This window comes from Microtus oregoni, unplaced genomic scaffold (assembly GCF_018167655.1).
Source record: "Microtus oregoni isolate MIOR12 unplaced genomic scaffold, Mior012 000086F_ref0000336, whole genome shotgun sequence".
Lineage (NCBI taxonomy): Eukaryota > Metazoa > Chordata > Mammalia > Rodentia > Cricetidae > Microtus > Microtus oregoni.
The window spans coordinates 1,729,695-1,751,835 of NW_024544552.1; the positions used below are offsets into that span (position 1 = coordinate 1,729,695).

General features: G+C 42.4%; 1 non-coding gene and 1 pseudogene across 1 annotated transcript; both read right to left on the minus strand.

Moving 5' to 3' along the window:
- Positions 1-1,398: 1,398 nt before the first annotated feature.
- Positions 1,399-1,472, minus strand: Trnar-ucu. The gene has a single exon. It is a non-coding gene; the product is annotated as a tRNA-Arg (tRNA).
- A 9,109-nt stretch (positions 1,473-10,581) lies between these two features.
- On the minus strand, positions 10,582-11,179 carry LOC121442063 (annotated as a pseudogene).
- Between the last annotated feature and the right edge of the window lie 10,962 nt (positions 11,180-22,141).

Here is a 22,141-nt window from a genome sequence, read left to right on the forward strand (position 1 = left end):
GACGGGATTTGGGGGGAATGTCTGGCCTCAACTTTAAACCCAAAGGACTGACGTGGTACATGTGACTGGCATACTGTAAGGTGACCCAGAAAGGTAGGGTTATGTCGGCTCTAACTACAAGAATCTTCAGTCCCTTTAAAATATGGATGCTTTAAAAGATGGACATTAGTTTCAACTTCCTGCAAGTCTGCCCATTTCAGAGAAGAAAGCACACACCTCCATCCACAGTTTGATTCTCTGTTATCAGTTCCTCAACCCTTAATACGGTTTGTTTATGTCCTAATATGCACCCTCCTTCCTCCTGCCCCAGCATCCTCAGAGTGCAACTGGATGACTGTGTCCTCTGGTCTCCTTCCCAAGAAGTCCCACATGGGAGAGATGCTGACTTTCGCCAGGAGGTGAGGGAAGGTGTCTTCTCAAGTTTCTCAGGATCACCTGAGGTGGAGGTCAGTTCTTGGCAAGGGCAGCGCCATCCAGACCAGCGGCAAATGTGCAAGGCAGGGAGCCAGGCCAGCTCCAAATAGAAACCCCAGTCAGTTCAGTCAGTCCAGGCTCCAAATCTCGTTGAATGCAGCCTGTCAGATGAGACCTGGAAAGCTGGCAGAAGTTAATGAGGGATGCCAGGGGTGAGAAAACAATTTGTTGGAAATTGCAAAAATGACATTCACATACGTATAGGTAAAGCACAACAAACTTCACATTAAAGCACATTTAAGGGAGACCTTTAACGTCCCGGGGACAAGCTCAGCCGACTTTCTCCTAGCAATTACTTGGGTGTTTTGTAGTTTATTCCACGGAGACAAAGAGCAGAACGTAATTACATTTCACCTTACAGATGGATATGTGAATGATGAGCCATAGCATCCTGAGTGCTAGGAACGCAAAAGCATAGCTGACAAAGAGTGTGAGAAATTACCCTCCATATGAACCTGGCTGTCCCCTGACCCTGAAAGGAGCTCTTTGGTCAAGATGGATATTATCTTAGAGAACAACTGGCCATTTCCTCTTTGCATGTGGGTCAGTCTGCCCTCAGTATTCTGAGAGAGAGAGAGAGAGAGAGAGAGAGAGAGAGAGAGAGAGAGAGAGACCACAGGGCTTATAAAAACCTGTGACCAGGCATCTTAGTTGTTTTGTGTCTATTATATTATTGTGAAGCAAAAGAGTGCATCAGCTGAGAAGAAAGATGTAGCAGATATCCAAGCCTCCACCACATGATGAAAGTCAGCTAGGGAGGCAGAAAGAAGGAATGAAGATGGAGGGAGGCAAACGGAGGAGAAGGGCTAAGATTCCCAAGTAAAAGACTTCTGCTTCTCTCCTCAGAGCCTCTAGGGAGGAATAAATATAATTACCAACCTAGCATGACAGCATTCAAAACAAAAGAGGCACATGCCAGGCGATCATCTCTGCCGGGACTCGAACCCGGAACCTCTGGATTAGAAGTCCAGCGCGCTCGTCCATTGCGCCACAGAGACCTCACCACACACACAGCATCAGCACCAGAACTGAAAAAGCACATACCTTCTGCATCACCGAGCCATCTCAGCATCCTGCTCTCTGAGCGGTGGGGGGGACAGGGACAGCTGGAAAATCTGGAGTGGAGATCCACCAGCCGGCTCCATCAAAGCTTTTCTCAATATTGTGGGTCTTAGGTTCCTCAGAGGATTGGAAGAATGTGACAGCAGTCATTTTCTAAGTCCCTGGATCCCTAAAAGATCAGGACAGAACAGGAGCCTTTGCTCGCCATTGCACTCCATCCCTAAGGGAGGATAACGGGAAAGTCTCTCTATTCTCATGCAAATGAAGCAGGGTACACCCAGCCCGGCGGAGAAGGCAGAAGCCATCTCTACTTCCACCCCCATTTCCTCACTGTGGTTTCATCCTCGTCCAGATATTCTCAGGCAAGAGCTGGGGAAAGCAGAGGGATTCCGGAAAACCCCGATTCCAGAAACAAAGACTCCTGCTGTATAAAATCACCATGAGCAGCATCTGAGAAAGTCAGGGAAGTCAGGCAAGGGGAAACTGGGTCCTTCCTTGCCCTTAGCTTTAAGAACTGTTAGTGTCAAGCTCAGAGGAGAGGTCCAGGAATCTGATAGGATGTTTCTTCAGCATCCTCACTGAAACTGAGAATGAAGAGGGGAGATGGAGTCAGAAAAGTATATCTCTGTGAGAGTAAGAGTGTACATCCCTACATAGGTTTGTGTGCATGCATGTGCGTGTGCGTGTGTGTGTGTGCGTGCAAACAGGAAAGGGTGAAAGGTGAAAGTGACAGTTCTTTGATGAATTACAGGTAGCTGTCACACAGCCCTCCCTAAATCCATTTGTCCCTTCCCCGAACCTTCTCTGGCTCCAAGTCTTTCCAGTTTTTACTCCCTAATTTAAGCAAGGAAGATTTTTCAGCTGTCTGGGCTTGCTTGAAGCAGCCCAGTATGATTAAATTGACCAGCCCTGGGTAACCATATGTAAAGACCCAGTTCAGATCCAAGAAAATGCTTCCTATTTTTAAAAAGCCTCCTGGAGAAGACAATTCCATCACCATCGCTGCTGTTTATAACTTCCACTGTGCCAGTTCTTCTGTGTGTCTAATCCAAGTCCTTTCTACATCATCTTCTGCTTATTTCATCCTATTCAAGCACATTAGGGTGATTAGTCTTTGTACTCCCAATAACAAGGCACTGACTGGAGACTTGACGCCACATTCATCATTCTACTGAACCCTAAAAAGGTTACACTAAAATCAGAGCTGATGTAGAACGCCACCCCACCCCCCACCCCAAGCCACACTACTGCACTGTGTGTTCCCACAACCCTGGCTCTGAGCACTGCCTGCAGACTCCAAATACACCTGAAGATAGTCCTAACCTGTAAGACCAGATGATGATAAGGAAAGAAAAGGGATGCCCAGCTTGGGAGAACTCATAGGTCCTCAATCTCTAACCAGCCTTAACCTCACTGTTCTCACTCCTTGGAGGGAGCCGGAAGAGGACATAACCAGGAGAGCCAGCTGGGCATCAGTGGAAGCAGGTGAGCCTTCCTCTACCTGAATGCAGCCGTTTCCCCAGCCATGCCTGCGTCCAGGGAGAACCTGGAGACACACGTTCAGAACAGTGCAGCTGACTGTATGTCACCAGCCTCAAAAGGAGAAGTAAGAATGGGTCTTTCTTCACACATGATCCTAGACAGTTTCCAGACTCTGGTCCTCAAAGCCAAACAGCAGCCAGAGAGTGTTTCTTCTGAGTGGCTGCCAAGGTCAAGACACAGTCCGGGAAGCCCATGTGTCTGTAAGGGAATGCCCAAAATTACAGGACAGGACCAGCCACTCTAAAGAGAATATGAAGCAAGGAGGCTCTCAGGATACTGCCAGTCTTGATGTAACACACACACACACACACACACACACACACACACACACACACACAGAGAGAGAGAGAGAAAGAGAGAGAGAGAGAGAGAGAGAGAGAGAGAGAGAGGAAGGAGAACAATTTCTGCCCTTCACAAAGATTTTATCCTATACTCACAGAGTCTATTACCCCCAAATTCTACCCAGTGCATGCTAATATCTTAGATTATGTGTTCTTCTAAACCCAAAGGCCCACCCACCCCCCTCTCTCTGGGAGCCTTATTCATTGCATACAATGTTCTCACCTAGTACAGGGAATACAGAGGGAAAGATTCTGCTGGCAAATCCCAAAGGAGAAATGGCTCTAAAAGATGGAGAGGAGGAAAAGAGGATGCAATCTATTGTCCACCAAATAAGACGCCAAATAGGAGTCTCCTGATCCACACGAAGAACTTAATCCTAGAAGGACAAAGACCCAGGTTCTGTAGTGGACTGGGAAACCTGTATGCTTAAAGCTGCTGAGAAAATCAGTTGACTTCTCACAAGGCAGCAACTCACACAGTTGCTAAAGAGTAACTGAGGTCTCCTGGTGCCGACCCTTCTGCTACTCCGCATGTTACAATCCTTAGATCTGACACCTGGGTCACTTTGTTCCCTTTGAAGACTTCCTTTCAACTTCCCCGTGCTGCCCCACAGAAATCTCATTTCAGGAAAAATACACACCTGCTGCCCGTAAGTCTTTGCAGCACTCCTTGTCTGTATCAACAAAAAATGTTCTGGATTTTACTTCTTTGACATCTCTCATTTTGTCTTAACATCTATAAATCAACCCAACTTAGTGGTGTAAATAATGTCTCATAACTAGATTTCAATTTAAAAATAAGAAGAGTCAAATAAAGCTGTGACTTTACAGAGAAAAGAATGATGAGGTTAAGCCACTCAAGATGATTGACTACAATATATATTTCTTCTATCAAACCAGATACATATCATCCATGTTTATATAAACCCTTAAAAAGATAAGTGCATTCCTTTTCCAATTAAAACAAAAGTGCACCGATTTAATTCTCCAAAGATCTGTGACTCAAACATTACTCATGCTTCTAATTAGGTGGCTCTCTGTGACCCTAGAGACAGGCTGAGGATGCTCATACATTACTTCATTCATAAAGTGTTGCTGGGATATGCAGAATAAATGCCAAAAATATCATTTTCCCTTTGATCTAGATGTGAATCCCATATCCTACTGTGGTCCTTACAGCTTTCCAAAAGATGGCTCTCCTAACTGGTTCACGCTTTACAGGCCAAGGGATACGAGTGGTACAATAAAGCAGTGGAAGAGCTACCTAGTTGGCAGAGCCTTTAGATGCTATACTTTCATCTCAGTTGCTATAACAACCCCATGCCTTACTGTTCACATCTATTGTTGGCACACCCTATCTGACTTTTGCCTGCCATCTTCTCAAGCGCCTACACATTATCAGCCCCTTCTTACTATCTTACCCTAAGGAGTCAGTCTACCTCATTTCTTCTATGAGCATCTCCCCAGAAAGCTAAAAACGGGAGAAATGTTTTGCAGCATTAGGCAGATAGTACAAGACCTGCCCTGTAGAACTCAGAACTCAACAGATGTTCAGTTTGTAACTCCCAGCTGCTTAAAAGAAGGCTGACACAGGCAGATATGCAAGAAGGCATCCCTTCATCCTTTTCCAGGTGTTTCAGCCGTCTGGAATCACCCATACTCACTTGTCTATTTTTCTTGTGCATTTTAAACCCATTTCAATGAAGTGCATGTAAACCTTGGCTTCCCTTCTCTCTCTTTTCTGAGGCTGTGGACTTGGCTATCTATCACTTGAACCTTCTCCAGCTGTCTTGGTTATGGTTTCTATGGCTACAACAAAACACCATGACCAAAAAGTAAGTTGAGGAGGAAAGGGCTTATTTGGCTTACACTTCAAAATTTCTGTTCTTCACTGAAAGAAACCAGGTCAGGAATTCAAACAGGACAGGGCCCTGGAGGCAGGAGCTGATGCAATGACTGTGCAGGGGAGCTGCTTACTCGTTTTCTTCCCAGGGCTTGCTCAGTCCACCTTCTTATAGAACCAAAAGATGCTCAATCATACCACAAGGACATTTGCTCAGCTATGTTCATAACAGCATTATTTGTAATAGCCAGAACCTGAAAACAACGTAGATGCCCCTCAACTTAAGAATGGATAAGGGAAATTTCATACATTTATACAATGGAGTACTACATAGCAGAAAAAAATAATGACATCTTGAAATTTGCAGGCAAATGGATGGAACTTAGAAAAAGCATCCTGAGTGAGGTAACCCAGACCCATAAAGACAAATATAGCATGTACTCACTCATAAGTGAACATTAGACAAAAAACAAAGGATAACCAGCCTACAGTCTATAACCTCAGAGAACCTAGACAACAAACAGTACCCTAAGAGAGACATACATGGATTCATTTAGGAAAGAAAAAAAGACAAGATGCCCAAATAAACTGGAGGGGGCATTGTGAGGACAGGAGGAGGGTAGAAGGAGAGAGGGGAGGAAGAAAGGGGAGTGGGAAAATGTGCAATTCAACAAAAAAAGTTTTAAAAAGAAAGAACCAAGGACCAGCAACCCCAAAATGCCACCACCCACCATGGGCTGGGCCCTCCTTTTTTTGATCACAAAATGAGAAAATTCATTACAGATGGATGTCATGGAGGCATTTTGTTAACTTAGGCTCCTTCCTCTGATGGCTCTAGCTTGTGTCAAGTTGACACACAAAACCAGTCAGTACATTAACCTACCTATTCTTGTCCTCTGGGATTCAATAGGTAACCCATTTAAGAATTAAACCTGAGAATCAAACTATAAAAAGACAAATGCAAGCCATACAGTGATGGCGCATGCCTTTAATGCCAGCATTTGTAGGCAGAGACAAGTGGATCTCTGTGAGTTCGAGGCCATCCTGGTCTACAAGAGCTAGTTCCAGGTCAGGCTCCAAAGCTACACAGAGAAACTCTGTCTCAGAAAACAAAACAAAACCAAAACAAGAAAAAAAAAACAAATTAAAAATAGCAAAAAGAAATACAGAGCCCAATACCCCTTTGGTTACTGTGTTCAACTCTCAGAAGCCATTCACGGTCTAAGGCTGCCTGATCAACTTGCAGAGGAGACCATCTCAACCTCCCCCAACACAGTCCCAGAACCTACCTATCTCAAAACTGAACGGAATCTCAAAAGCCACTGACATTTGGAATTGGATGCATATAATGTGGCCTGTCCTCCAAACACAGGCTGAGGAAGCTGGAAGGAGAATCTTCCTCCCCTGGACATCTTTCTCCTATTCTGTCAGCCTTCTCCAGAAAACCATCTGGAGACCACTCTATACTATTTCCCTAAGCATATGAAGTACAAGGAAACTGTCCCATACTTTAAAATTAGAAGGACTATGGCTGTCAAATCCACCAGATTTTTCTAAAAATTTAGAAGGAAACTCTGCTTCAAACAAACCACCCAGCAAAGTAGTTAATTCCAGGTACTCAGTTGCCAGTTCAACCTCTTCTATCCTTTTTCAGATCAGGGCTCTGGATGTATTTGTGCCTTACCAGCTCTTCCATCTTCCTGTGTGTTCAGGACACGAGTCCTGTTACACTGCAGTTCCTTCTTGTTGTTCCTATCAATTTTTCCTTCTTCCTAAGGATGCATAACCCTTAGTAATTTATCTCTTTAGAATACTCCTTTTCCCTATAACCATACCTTTCTGATTCACACGCCCTCCCATCCTGCAGTTGGCATTCCCTAATTATTTCATCACCCAACCACTATGTATAATGTTCAATTTCATGTCACGTCTCCCTCTGTTCTCTTGTGCCGAAGAACCTTTCTGCTTCAAATACTCTTGACACACTCAGTTTCTGCTCTTCTCAGAATCTGCTCACTGCCCTTTCCTATCTCTGTCCTTAGTCTAAAGTTCTCTGAGCTTCCCAAATCTCCATATCCCTCCCCAAGCACACCCTGCTGCTTTTCTTCCTCTAGATTCACTGTCCCAGACTTTCCTTATAGAGGTACCACCTATCATTCCAGATGCCCTTTCACCCTGTTCATCCAGTGCCATCTCCTGACGCTCCCCCAGAATGACTAACTGCTCCTTACGCACTCCCCATGTTTACCTCCTGATACATTTGCTTCTACCTGTCTTTACACGACATGTGCTTCTGTTTTATTTATTCCCTTTATTGTCTAGGACTCTGGGCCTGCTAATCCCTATGGCATTGAGTTACTACAGATATGGCTTGGCAACCAACCTCCTTAATATTCAGTTACTATGGACTCAAGTTCTTAAAGGAACAGACTCTGTGGGACAAAAGTCAATGAACTGGAAGACAGATCCTTAATGACTCATTAATCTGTGGATTTAGGTCATGATATTAAAAACATTGGCTTTGATTAATACTTTGAGTAAGCCAGGATTTTCATTATTACCCTGGAAAGATATATATGTGTATATATATATATATATAATGTATATATATATTATCAAAGATATATATTGAATATCAATGGATATATGTATATCCATTGATATTCAATCCAAAAGGCTAAGCATGTTCTCACTTAAGAAGGTTCTGACTGGCAAATCCTAACAGAATCTATCGGGAATTATCCTTATATAGTAGTTAGTCATTAAGGCAGGTATTTCAAACAGACATACTACCACCCCTAATGTCTGTCCCTATAAATGTCTACATTCTCCTGGAGTAATCAACTCATTCCCACTGTCTCAGATTCTCTCTTTAGAAGGTAAAAGCTGAACACCCAAGTCCTTTCTGAACACTTGCCTATGACTCCAGGAGATAGTAACGGCAGTGATGGTGATGGTAGTGCTAGCAATGACAACTTATTCCAAAGTCTATAGCATGGCTCAGCATCACAACTGTCCTAGATTAGGAGGATATTATCATGGACCTTCTACAAAAGAAGCATTTTGATGACAAACTTCAGATGATGAGCAACAAGTAGCTCTTAAAGTGGTAGAGTTAGGGCCAGCCATGGCATAGTGTTCCAATCTGTATCCACCTGGGAGCCTCTGCAGAAGGGGTCTGCTGAGTCACTTGGCCTGAACTAGTGATGTTTTCCTCTGGGAACAGGACAGAAGAACAATGAAGATCTAGAAGGGACTCCAGGTTGGAATCAAGGTTTGTAGTGTTTAGAAGTCAGAAGGGGTAGCCTCAGGTAAATAAGCTTGGGGTGGTCACCACTTCAGCTGCTAACCCTCTCCCCCATCACCCTGAGTTAAGACACAGAAGCAGACACCTGGGTGAATGCCCTGTGACTCTCATCCTTGACGAGCTTTCCCCTGTTCCAGGCAGGTGGACGCCTTGGACTTGGTCTCCTTTTATCTTACTACAGTGTCAATGAACCGCTCTTGAATCCTCAAGATGGTTTCTACATGAAGAACGTGAGGGGCACAAGAGAGCAGAACAAATACTTTGCACTCAGGCTCAACTGATGAATAAAAGGACTAGAACACATCCCCCTGGAATCACACAGAGTGCCAAATAGAGAAGGATTTTTAAGATAACTGAGCTCTTTTCAACCTTATGTATCAGCTTAATTTTTGCCATGTGTTCTTATTACTTCTAGAGACTTTAGGAAAACCTCTTTCTTTGAAGATTAAATTAAAAATTCTAGGTGGGAGAATATTTTTCCTTTATGTGCTATATCTCTGTGGTCTGTGATATTCGTCACCCTCCCCGTCTATAATTACATAGGTTAGTAAACCTGGATCACAGAAATTAAATGACTTAGCTGCTACTATAAAAATATAGTCACGGTTAGAGTACAGTTGGGAAACTACAGACTCAGCGAGAGCAGAGTTCGAATCCCAGCTCTGCTGTGTGATGACCGGTTCCTTCTCTGACACTTAGATTACTCATTTCATCTTACAGATCCACACAACTAATAATGTCTACTCTTTAATATCATGATAAAAAGGTGAAGAGACAGTGAAACTCTCAGCAGACTGATGCCTGGCAGCCCCGGTCTCTGCAACGATCAGGTTTCTACCATTGGGTGCGCTGCCCACTGTCCCTTCTCCTCATCACTCCTCAGTTGCCTCCAAGCCAGCATCCTCACTGAAGTTACTAATGGCTTCCTAATTGTCAAGTTCAATAGTCTCGCTTCACCTTCCTGTAGCATTCACACTTGTGACCACAGCTTCATTCTTAAAAATATCCATCTGGCTTCAGTGGCACAAGCTCTTCTAGCTGGTGTCTCATTTCTCAGCCCTTTCTTCCCACTCTCCTTCACCAGCCCCTCCTTTTCCTTAACTGTCACTTTACCAAAGAGCAGTATTATCAGGACATCAAATATTGGTTATATAATGAGGTGTTTTGTTCTGGGACACACACATGTACACATATGCCAGCCTCTCGTGCCTGTAATACAATATCTGAGACAGTTAAAGAAAGAAAAAAGGTTTATATTGGCCCATATTTTCAGGTTCCAGTCCAAGATGAGGAGGATCTGTTGCTCTGGACTCTGGTTGGAGTGCTGGATTTGCTGGCGTGGAGCACATGGCAAAACAAAACTGCTTACATAAGTCAAGGAACAAAATGGGAAAGCAGGAGAAGCTGGCAGTGGAGTCTCACACAACCCCCAGTGACCCATACGAGGTGTCACCCCCTGAAAATTCTGTGTCTTTCAATCTCAAAAGACCAAACCTTCAGCCCATGATTCTCTGAACGTATCCAATATCTGGGCATCATGCATGTACTAGGGCCTAATAAAAATAAATTGACATCCAAGGAACATGTGTATTCAGGGTATAATAGAAATGATCACTGAAGATTACTACATTAAAGTGTCTTGGTTCTCTTTTTTCATATTTTCTCCCTGCATGACCTCAAATGGCACAACAACACACACTATTGACTAAGAACTAGAAACCTCCATATTGATCTACAGGCCAGACAGCTCACATGGAATTAAGCCTGGTGAACACAAGCTGCCTTTGGATAGCTGTCCACTGTGACTCATGGGCGTCTCAATTGCAAAGTGCATAAACCTCAGCTCCATGAATCTGTTCCTCACAATCCATTTAGTTAATGGTAGCAGCATTTCATTCATTAATTACCACCTATTTATTTATTCATTCTACAAATCTATAAATAACTCTATCTGCCAAGAAATGTGCTGAATTTTGGAGATAAAAGGATAATGATGATATCACATGTAGTTCTTTTTTTTTTTTACTTTTATCTGCATTTATTTCATGTTGAATTTATTCCCGTGCCATAAGTTTTTGTTTCTTCAGTTTCTTCTGGGATATCTTTTTCTTCTGTGCAACCTCCTCTTCTGGCTTTGGAACAATCTGTTCCTTTTCAGTGAGGATCATCTCGATGTGGCAGGGGGAGCTCATGTATGGGTTAATCCGGCCATGAGCTCTGTAAGTTCGTTGGCGCATCTTAGGTGCTTTGTTCACCTGGATGTGCTCAATGGCCAGAGAGTCCACATCTAAACCCTTCAGTTCAGCATTGCTCTCTGCATTTTTCAGCATGTGCAGCAAAAATTCTGAACTCTTTTTTGGCCACCGACCCTGTGTCCCGCCCCACTGTTTGGCCTGGGCGCACCTACCGACTCCACCATTGTACCGTCAGAATGGCACACACTGCCATTCTTCAAAGTGACATCTTTCAGATACTTGGTGGCTTTTCGGATATGCATACCCTTGATGGCCTGGGCCGTTTCACGGTGTTCTTAAAGTGAACCCGAAGGTTTGATCCTCTCGATTTGCATGATTTTGTGGGGTTTTCTGGGTCAAGAGAGTAGCGAACCATCTTCACGGGTCACCTCTGGCCGCTTACAGGAAGAGGAAGTACAAGGGCTACTCTCACATGTAGTTCTTAAATTAAAAATATTTTCATTCAATATACTTTGATTATGTTTACCCCTCCCCCAACTCCTTCTAGATCTTTCCCACGTTGTTACCTACGCAACTTTATGTTTTCTCTTTCCCTCTCTTTCTTCCAAAGGCGGCGGGGGGGGGGGGGGGGGAGAACCACAAAAACTAAAATCAAAACAAACAAAAACCTTTCATGAAGACAGAAAAATAAATCAAATCATAAAAAAGAAAAACATTGTCCAACTCTACAGATGCATCCAACGCACTAAAAACCCAAAGAGGGCTGAGTCACCATCAATTCTGAGGATTCTGTATGTTTTCTAGAGCTACAGGCCTAAGCTCATGCTTAAAATAAGAATAGTTTTTAACCAGTTATAAAAACATGTGTGTGCATTCATGCATGTGTGTGTACATCTGTGCATGTGTGTGTGTGTGTGTGTGTGTATGTGTGTGTGTGTGTGTGTGTGTGTGTGTGTGTGTGTGTGTGCATGGGCACATGCATGTGTTGTGTGGAAACTCACATGCATTGGTTGAAGTTAAGGAGGAAGGGTACTCTGAACTAACAGCACCAGCAAAATGACAACCAAACACCACCTGTGCAAAAAACTACAGCAAATGAGATACTGAGAAAGTTTATAGGCAGGAAGTGGCAGTGGTTGCCTGCAAGGATCAGGTCATGAGGTTCCCTCAGTGCCAGGTTTTAGTATTCTAATCCCTCACCAGATGCAGGAGCAGTGAAGGGTTTTAGGACCAGAGAGCTGTGATATCTTCTACATTTCAGATACACGCCTGTTGTGCAGAGACCATCTCCAGAGGGCACAACCAAGGTGCTTCTGTAGGTAAGTTAGAATGGAGAGCTAAACCCCAGTAGTAGGACACTTCAGGCAAATTATGATTTCTCTTGAAGGTAAACATAATGCATCTTATTTCACTATCACCCAGAGAAGAGCTAAGAGTGAATTGTTTTTTAATCTGTCCTTCCAACCCCCACTTTGTGATATGTACTGCTAAAGCACTCAAAACTCATAAGAGGAGAAAGAGTCCAAATGAAAGGGTTAAATCCCATCCTGGCATCCCTGGCTATATGGTGATATTTCCTTTCTAAAATGCCCTTCTCTTCTCCCTACCATGCATCTGTCTGAAAAACTGTTCACCGTCCTTGACGCAGCTGAGTCACCTCACTTTCTGCAATATTTCTCTGACTCCCACAACAACCCAAAGCAGATTGGATCACACCCCTCTTCACACCATCCCTGCACCCTGTGCATATGGCCATTGGAACCCTGAGCGCAGTATGTCGCAATTAATCTGTACACGTCTTTCTCCCACCAGATGATGAGCAACTTCAGCTCTTTCTACCCTTGACAGTCAGAGCAGTGCCTAGCACACGTGCCTGGAGTTGCTCAATATATGTTCACTGGGGCGGGGAGGGAGTGGAAACAGACAAGCTGGTGGAGCAGTTCTCTGCCCTTCCTAGACAACCCCACACTTATTCATACTTTATAATAGAAGTATTAGATGGGAACTCTTAAAATGAGACCTGAGAATTATATACACATCTAAAAGAAAGCTAAGCTATTCTAAGAGCTAAGAGTTAATCTTTGGGTCCCTACGCCAAATCATACAATGATGCCCCATATATATATATATATATATATATATATATATATATATATATATATATATGCATCCTTATAAAAAGAGAAACAAGAAAGTTGATCTTTTCCTTTACCCTGAAAGGTACAGTAAGAAGGTGACCATCCTCCAAAAAGTAGAAGGCCAGGCCCATGTCAATACTGTAATGTTAGGATTCCAGCTCTAAACCCTAAGAGAAATAAGTGTCTGATGTTTCGGCTACCCAGTCTCTGCTTCTGTGCTACAGCAGCCTGAAACAAGACACGTCTTCCATCCCAAAATATTATACCCCACAAAAAGCTTCTCCTGACTCCAGTATTTCTTTCCATGGTTCAGCATTTTTCAAGACACGCAACTACCAGGGCTGAGAACTGTATCTCATTTCTTCCCCTTTCTTGCTTCTCAAACCACCACCCAATATTCTGTTTCAGGGTCAAGTGCAGGGCTGTTTTAGTTCATCCTCAGATTCCCGTAATCATCATTTGACTGAATGTCTTGGAATAAGCTTTCAAATGTAAAAACTTTAGTCTTTCAGTATACAAACACACCATCATTGCACAAATAGCAAGAATGGGATATAAACAATCCCCTTGAACATTCAACCCCACTCTCACTAACACTGGCATTATAAATAATAATTTTTCAACTTTAATATGAAGCTGAAGAACAGAAACACTCAGAAAGTGCCTACTGTGTATCAGGTACAATTCTAAACAGAAAAAATACACTAATACTCAAATCATACAACTCTTAAATGTATGTAGATGGCTGTCTCTATTCTCCACATAAGAAACTGAAATGCTAAGATGGTGAATTACCTTGCTTGCGGTCGCAGAACCACTAAATAGGTATTCATGTACTTAAATGTACATTTACACATACACGAAATTTTGCATATACATGTACATCGCTTTAACCTTTTTGCTCTATTTTGTACAAAAAGATAATCATGTGTATTTCTTTACATTTTAATTGAACAATACATTTTGGATATTTTTCTATAATGGTTCCCATAAATTTACCTCATTCTTTATAACTGCAATGTGTTATTACAAAGTACGACATAGCCTTATTTATTTTACCAGTTCGCTATTGATGGATTTGAGGTTGTTTTTCATTTCTCACTACTGGAAAATATGACGAGATGCACACCTTTGTACATGAATCATGACACTCATGTGTGAATAAATCTATACACAATTTGTGGAAACAGCATCTCTGGTATTTCCATTTTTAATTTTGATGCATCCTGCCAAAATATCTCTCAGAAAGCTTTGCAGACTTACATTTTCACTCATAATATATGAAGGTACCTATTTCCCTCCACACTTACCAACACTGTGTGTTATCCATCATTTTAATTTTTAGCAGTCTGATGTGTCTCTTTGTTGCTCCTTAACAGTCTTTGTTCCCTTTGGTGCTTTAACTTATATTTTTCAAAATTCAAAAGCAGTTGATCATCTTTTCAGATGATAATTGGACAATTGCATTTTTTCCTGACAATTTCCATTCATAACTTTTGCCCAATTTTCTATTGGCTCATCTGCCTCTTTATGTTTACAGTCTGAATAATTTATGTATTGTCAACTTTAACTGTTTGGTACATCTGTTCACTCTTTTTCCCACTCTGTAACTTGCGTTTGAATTTTGGGGATGTTGTTTAGAAGACTAATCATGTCAGGAACACAACTCAATCCTGTCAACAATTTCCTTTGGAGATTTTGTAAGATTATTTCTTAAGAAAAGCTTCTCAACTTCCAAGAGTAAATGTATTTTTTCACAGTTTAAAAATTTAATGTGCCATGTGTGATGGCATAAACCTTTAATTCCAGCACTCAGGAGGCAAAGGCAGACCCATCTCTTAGCTCGAGGCCAGCCTGGTCTACAAAGTGAGTTCCAGGACTGCGAGGGCTACACAGAGAAACCCTGTCTCGGCAGGAAAAAAGAGTATATTTTGTTTATAAAATTTTCCAACATGTCCATCTGTTCTGTGCATAGTATAAAGGAAGTTGATCTGCTCCCACCCCAACTGACAGTTAGCCATTTATTCTACTGCACTCTACAGCCCAATCTTCAGTTACAAAGAGCGAATATACAAGAAAGACAACCCTTTGTGCCAAGCACTAAATCCACACATTGATTTGAAAGGATGCCATGTATTCGCCGTGTTTTAATGATTAGAATTTTTAAGTAGCTTGGGATAGGTCAAGGAACTGCTTCCTCTTTAATTTCTTATGTCCACCATGATCGTTCCTGTCTTGCTTTGGCAAGGGAAAGTTCAAATCTTCCTGTCAAGTACCAGAAAACATCTTCATGTGGTTTAGCATAGTACAGCACTGGATTTACAAATGAAGATTTAACACATCTTTACCATCCTGAATACAGGATTAATATAGTTAAAGTCCAATTCAGTCACGTGACATCTTACTGCAAAGTCATTCCAATTGATGCCGGACTAGCACTGAAACCCTTCGAGGGCTAGGGCTACAACTCAGGGGTAGAGCACTTGCTTAACATCTGTGAGGCTTTGGGTCCATTTCCTACAGGGCATAAAGATAAAGGGCTCTACAATGTCTGGTTCTCCAATCTCACTTTCCTAGCTTTGGTTTAAAAGCTTTCCCAATTAATTTTCCTATATTCTCATTTGCTGCATTTTTCAAACAAACTGGTCTACATATTCTATTCTAAATAATTCTTCAGTCTCTGGGCTAAATATAGAACACAATTAGAGAGAGAAAACAGATACATCCTTTTCCATATAACTCACCAACATTTTGTGTCTACCCAAGATCTACTATTAACCCTTACCAAGACAGGAATGAATATGATTTCTTTACTAATTTGAAGTGGGGGTGCAGGTCGTTTTATGATTAAATAAATGAAGGTAATAAGGTGTGTGTGTGTGTGTGTGTGTGTGTGTGTCTCAGAATTCCTAGGAGAGAGAACCTTACATGGGATTTGAAGCAATCCAAACTCAGCATGCGTCTATGCTGCATACATCTGTGACAGGTGAGGAACATGGAGGAAAGGAAAGAAAAATGCTAAAGTATCTGAGTTCTTAATAATATCACCAGAGGAGAAGACAAACCGAAAGGGACTTCGCATCACATAAACGCTTGCTACTCAGAGGAGCTGAGGCAAGGATTCCTAGATGCTGAGAACACAGTGCATTACAGCAGAGCCGCCACACCGAGGGGGCAGAGGATCAGAAATAACGAGGGGTCAGGGTGGCCACACGAGGGTAGCAGAGAGCAGGCTATGTCGCCAGCATGCAAGTGGCCTGGGTAAAAAGTGAAGACATTGGCATTGTGAAATCTAGATCCAGGCAGTGCTTTATACTAAGACAATGAGAGTATAACACAAGAGTCTGTGCAAGGCAAGCACAAGAAAACAGCCCTCAGGCAGCTGCTCCGAGGTGAAGGAGTCGGAGAGGAAACTAATGAGTATGTGCTCAGTTCCGTGCTAGGGGTGGTACCTGAAGGCGCTCACTTAGTAATCTTCGCAGTGAAGCTGTAAGATTGGCAGTGATAGAGCCTAATGTTTAGCAAATGAAAGAGACTGATGACAAACACAACAGCACAACATGTTTTCTAGTCTTGACTGAGTCTAACCTCAACCGGTGGTTTTCCCTGAGCAGTCTTCTCATCCTCCTAAGTTTCTCCTCAAGGCTGGAGCCAGGACCCCCTGAGCTTCCGTGGGGGCAGAACACGCGTTCTTGTCTAGGTCTGCACGATACACAGAAAACGATCCCAGACTTCACATGAATTCAGCAGGAGCAATCTGAACACATCCTCACCCCCTCCATTTCTAATTTACCCAAGGGAGCCGTAAGGAAATCCTGAAACCAGGAAGTCTAATGAGAAACCTCAACCCATCTTCACTAGCAAAGGGATGCTAGTCTAGTGGCAGAAAGCTCTTGAACCTTAGGGCTTAAAAATATCTTGGGGCCAAAATAGACCACAAGCTGGCTATGCATTGGGGGTGGGGGATGCTTTAAAAATCAGGAATGCAAAAAAAAATGTTAGAAGTTTTGGAGTAACATCTCATGCTCAACTCACTGCCGCCAGTTCTGGCCTCACTAACCTACTGTGGCCTATCCTGAACCCAACTAACAAAGAGAAAGGGATTAGAGAAGAGATGCGGGAATGATAAAGGAACTAGCAGAAAGTTATGAATTGGGGCACTTCTTCTGATGGACAAGAGGCCATGGGCCAATTTAATAACAGCCTAAACCCTCTAGAGGGACGTTACATAGTGGTCAGAGAAAAGAATGAGACATCCTCTCTCACCAGGAACCCGAGGGAAGAGCCTCAAACAGCAGGCAGAGTTTTGCCTTGGACCAAAGACAAAGGTCCTTGAGGATAAAACCAAATGCTTCTTCAAATGCGACAGTTTGAAGGGAGTACAATCTATTCCTTGCATCTGTTCAACCAGGGCCTACCAGCGTGCTCTAGATATCGGTGTTACACACAGCATCTTCCAGTTTTTGGCGATACAGCTCTAATCAAAATTGACAAGGTTTCCTTCCCTTTGGAACTTACACTTGACTCTGAGAAAGGAGCTAGATGATAAATAGAAGACCAATTCATCAAAAACAATAAGTGATTTCAAGAAAATAAGGTATCTCCAACGAGGTGGTATCTAAGCAGAGAAGCAAATGCAAAACTAATCCCTCAGCACAGGGCACAGGAGAAGCACTCCAGTTCGGAAAGGTGGACATGAGCTTGGTGTCTGCCTGTTAGGAACAAAACACCGGAGCCATGAGGCTGTGAGAAGCCAGAGAGGAAGGCATGGGTCACACTGTGCAGTCTTTTATGAGATTTGCAGTCAGTGGAGAGGAAGCACTGAGAAACTCAATGTCAGAAGGCAGTGTTGTTTCTTAGTGTGAACCATTCCTGTGAACTGTTCTAATGAGGTATTTACATGGTTTCCTTGGGGATCAATGAACTTTGTCAGGAGATGCAGCTGTAGCAAGTCGTTTCTTGGGGTTGTCAAGGGCTTAGGAATCACCCACAAGCACTTGGCACTAGAAACAGGAATTTTCATTATTAACTCATGGAACCCGAGTATCCTGGGGAATCTAAATTGTTTGAGTAAGTGCCTCCAAGTCAGTCTTTCTTTGATCAGGCAAAGAAAGATATGTTGGAATGACCAGAGGCTTTAAAGACATCTAAGATTTCTAGAATTAAGGCTATGGCTTAGCGGGTTAAGTGCTTGCCACATAGCATATGGTGGCAATTTATGTCCCTAGCACCCGGGTATATGCCAGGCAGATGTGATGTCTTTTTCAGTCCCAGTGTGGCAGAGAAAGTGATGGTATTCCTATACCACATTGGCTAGCTAGAATAGCTCAATTGGTGAGCTCTGTGTCCTATTAAGAGACCCTGCCTCAATGTATAAGATGGAGAATAATTGGAAAATAAACCCAGCATCAACCTCTGGCATTCACAAGCAGGTGCAACCATGCACATGTGACTGTGAGCATGTATACACACCTACACACAGAGATATCACCCCCACTACTTAACATATAATTTATAGAAAACTACCAAATTGCTCGCGTCACAAATTCCTCATCTATAAAAAGAGAATAATATTGTTTGCATGCCATAAGGCTGTGCATAAAGAATACATAATGAAGAATATGTGAAATGCCAGGCACACAGTAGGCACCCCATGACTGCCAAATAAAGAAGTGTATGTATGAATATATTAAAGTTACACATGAATGAGAAGTGTATGCATTGACTTTTTACTGTGCTTGCTGTTTGAGCCTCTAACATTCTTTTCCATCAAAGAGAGCTCAGAGAATGATGATGGAATCCAGGACTGGGGACCAACCTCCCTCCTCGGTTTGCTACTTGGTTTCTGAACTCACCTTGCATTCAACTGCTCTAGCTATTACTCCTAACCATTCTCACTGCTACTATCCCAAAGCAGAAAATAATTCACTCAGTTTCTTCTTGCCTTTCCGGTTTGCCCTTGACTTGACCCATGGTCTGGGTTACTGGGGCTGCTGCTGAATACAGACTATTTCTTCCAGGAACTGAAGTAGTGACCAGACATCCCAGTTTTAGCAGCAAAGGCTCTGTTCATGGCCACTGGAACAGTCCAGTCTTACTACTAATCTACATCATAAAATATAAGCTGCTGTGAGCCAATGTCCATGTGCAGAAGCCTCGTCTATACCATGTATGAGCCCAAGTCTAGACTGATACTCTAGATAGTTTCCCTAATTTACCCGTCTGATCTAAGACAAGACCACACTCAGCGGGTCTTAGTTAGTGTCATGGTACTGGTTTTCTGGGACCCAGGGCGGTCAGGCTTTTGCAGCTCTTATCCATCATCTATCCAGCACTGCCCGCGTTATCGCTCTAAAATGGAAATCTGACTTGACATTTCTCTGCTTAAGCCCTGCAATGACTGCTTGTGTGCAGAATAAAGAACAATCTAGCATAAATTTCCCCAGAGTCTGGCCACAACTTCGGTGTTCCCCGATTCCCCATTTCAGCATACACCAGTCCCTCCTTCATGTCTTTCATTCCTTTGACACCTGGCCAATTCCTTGTCTCCATGTTTCTCTTAAGTTTAATTCCCGTCTCTCCTCTGTTCCCTCTGTACCTCATGTAGACACACTCCCACACCATCTTGTCATGGTGACTGTGTTTGCAAGCCTGTCCTTGCTTTTGGACTATGAATTCCTTTACTGTGGCTTTTATGACTTATTATTCTTTGTACTTTGTTTTCCAAACACTGACATTTTGCAATAGAATTTTAAAATTCACCTTCACAGAGGATTTTTTTAAAAGCAACCCATTTCTGTTAGAATGGTCTCAGTTATCAAGTATTGGTGTTCCCAAACAGTAACCTATTCTTGATACTTGTATTATTTGTCACAGGTAAATATGGTTCAAAACTGACATGGGGTTAGAAATGGGGTAAGAAAATTGGCCTACTGAATATTTAATTTTGTAAATTAAAAATATCTAGCTAGGCATGGTGGCACATGCCCGTAATCCTGGCACTTGAGAAGTAGAGGCAGAAAAATCAGGAGTTCCAGGTCATTTTCAGATACAGAAAAAGTTAGAGGCCAGCCAAGACTTCTTGAAATGCAGTTTCAAAAATAAATAAATAGACAAATAAGTTAATAATGTGATTGTTTATGCAATTTTTTAAGAGGCTACCACAAAATATCTAACTTTCTTCCAGCCAACATTGTTTATCACATAGAAATTTCTCAACAGGCTATGAAGAAAAGAAGCCATGATTAGGGAGTGGAGTTCAGATCTGGACAGAATGTGGTGGTTTCTTACACAGCCTGGGCCTGTTTGTTCAACAGTTGTGCTTCTGAAGACTCGTGTGGCATTTAGTCTATATTTACAAATGCAGAAGAACAGAACTGTTCAGAAATGTTCTAGAACTCTACTTTGGGAACTCCCTTAGGAAGCAGCACATAAATCAACCAATAAGTTACTGACTATTATTTTACAACCAGGTCTTAGCTTTTTTTTATTGCTCAGAATGAATCACCAACATATATATAAAGTGTGCATCCTTAAAGGTATTTGTCCAAATTACAAGTGATATTTAAAGGATGAGTATTTTCCACAACTACAGCAGTACAAACGAAAGTTGCATGCAGCTAGAAATGAGGCTTGTGGGACAGTGCCAGGTCAGCAAACTCCACACAAGATGACAGACAGACAGGTGGTAGATAAATAGGCAAGTAGTGTGATCTAAAGTCAGTTATAATAATTATAAAATGTATCTTATGTAGATAAAAGTATTTGTGCATGTATATTATAAACAACCGAATCAGTTTATGAATAGAATATCCATACAACTAAATGCATGCATACCTGTGTGGCATATGCCATCAAATTATGATTATGTGCATGTATCTGCTTATATGGAAAATGGTTGACTGAGCCTATGTTTGTAAACTTGACATTTGGTTTAATTTAGAATTAAGTAAACTTGCTATTCTTTTAGGTTATACACTAGGAATAATGGACTCATGGGTACACAGTTAGAGAAGAAAATTATTGCAAAATCTTCAGAACACAGTGAGAGATCCATAATAGTTAATATATATATATATATTTAATATAATAGTAGCGCCCAGAAAGAAAGATTACCCTCAGCTGGAAGGTTTTACACAGGTGGTAGCACCTAATCAAAGTTTGGATGGATAAACACAATTTTCATCAGGCTTGATGAGACGGGCAATCCACCTATAGAGAAGGGTATGTGCAAAGACACTGAGGCATGAAACAACTAAGTGTGTTTGGGGAATTACAAGCAGCTTGATATTGCAGGAACACAGAATCAAGGTGAGCAGTGTGGAAGCTCTCCACCAGAGAGGCTACCGATCCCCAGGTAACGGGAAACGCACATTTTCATTTGCAGAAGATTATATATGTCTGCTGTCTTTCCATAATACATCAATCAGCCTGGAGCTGGAACAATGGTGACGCACAAATTTATTATATGATTTTATTTTTGCTTGAATTTATCACAAAACAATTTCCCCCGCCTCTGCTCCTATTTGTTTCGGTTTCTCTTCTGCTCCCTCACGTATTGCTCATTTCCCTCTGTAATGTAGTAATCCCGGCCCCTTCTGCCTCACAGAGTCTCCTCCTATATCAATCTGAGTCTATCGACAGCCTCATAGGTCATCCTCTTGTCTAATGTCAGGCAACTCGGCTTCTCTGACATTAAGAGCTAAGCCCACATGACCTTCAGAGCCAAGCTCTGAGCAGCTTTTCTAGCTAAGCACAAAGTTAAGAATGTAGACTTTGAGGCCTGGATTTGTGTCGTTCCCCATCATGGTGCAACCGGGATTCTTCGGGCCCGCCATCCTCATCTGTCATAGAGGTGATGAGCACTGTGCAAGGACATGTGAATATTAAATTGTGTAACAAGTGTAGAGAATTTAGCTGAGAACCTGGCCCTTAGTAGTTATTGCTAATTATAAATTCCAAGTGCCTAGTGATTGTTATCCCTAAGTCTCTCTCCTCTCTCTCTCTCTCTCTCTCTCTCTCACACACACACACACACACACACACACACACACACACACACACACGGGGGGGGGGGACGATTTAATTTGGTAGCTATTTACCTTGACTTTATCTGCTTGCCTGGAAAACTGTGGGAGGCAGCGCTGCCCTGTTACACAACGCCAATTAGAACGATGCCCCCTGGGGTTGTGCAATATGGCTACTCCGAGAAGGCGAAGGCGAGAAGGCTTTTCTCTGCA